This window comes from Penaeus monodon, chromosome 29 (genome assembly GCF_015228065.2).
Source record: "Penaeus monodon isolate SGIC_2016 chromosome 29, NSTDA_Pmon_1, whole genome shotgun sequence".
Taxonomy (NCBI): Eukaryota; Metazoa; Arthropoda; class Malacostraca; order Decapoda; family Penaeidae; genus Penaeus; species Penaeus monodon.
Genome location: NC_051414.1, coordinates 37,823,337 through 37,823,798, shown reverse-complemented (window position 1 = coordinate 37,823,798; position 462 = coordinate 37,823,337). Strand labels below are relative to the sequence as shown.

At 39.8% G+C, this 462-nt stretch overlaps 1 protein-coding gene across 1 annotated transcript in view; it reads left to right on the top strand.

Moving 5' to 3' along the window:
- LOC119592238 (nuclear receptor-binding protein homolog) overlaps positions 1–462 on the top strand; it is a gene marked incomplete in the record, with an annotated part of 59,302 nt that overhangs the window by 11,661 nt on the left and 47,179 nt on the right.

The window sequence follows — 462 nt, the reverse complement described above, 5'->3', positions numbered from 1 at the left end:
AGGTTTAGTACTTTTGATATTGTAGTCTTCCTCTTTGTTATTTCTTTTGTTGGCTTCGCTCTTCGCCTCACTGCCTTCACTTGTTACTATCCGAGTTTTGAAATGAATTTTTGCATTTTTTTGTGTGATTTTTTTCTCTCCATTCTTTTTTTTTGTCTTTAAGGCATTTTTTAAACCATATTTCTTTTTTTTTCTCCAATGACGTTAGTTCCCTTTTTTTTCTTTTGTTTTTATTTACGTGATGGGAATAACTCTCCTGGGTAATGGCGTCTGCGAGTAATGTCACGGACGCCCGAAGAATCAATCGGTAAAGTTGTCCTCGCGTCTCGATGGCAGGCCGCCATGGAGCGACTTTTTTCTTTTTCTCTCTTTTTCTCGTTTTTTCTCTATTCTCTTCGAAGTCGCGATGGCGGATGCCCCCCCCCCCCACCTTCCTCGTCTTCTTGATCTCTTTTTTTCGTT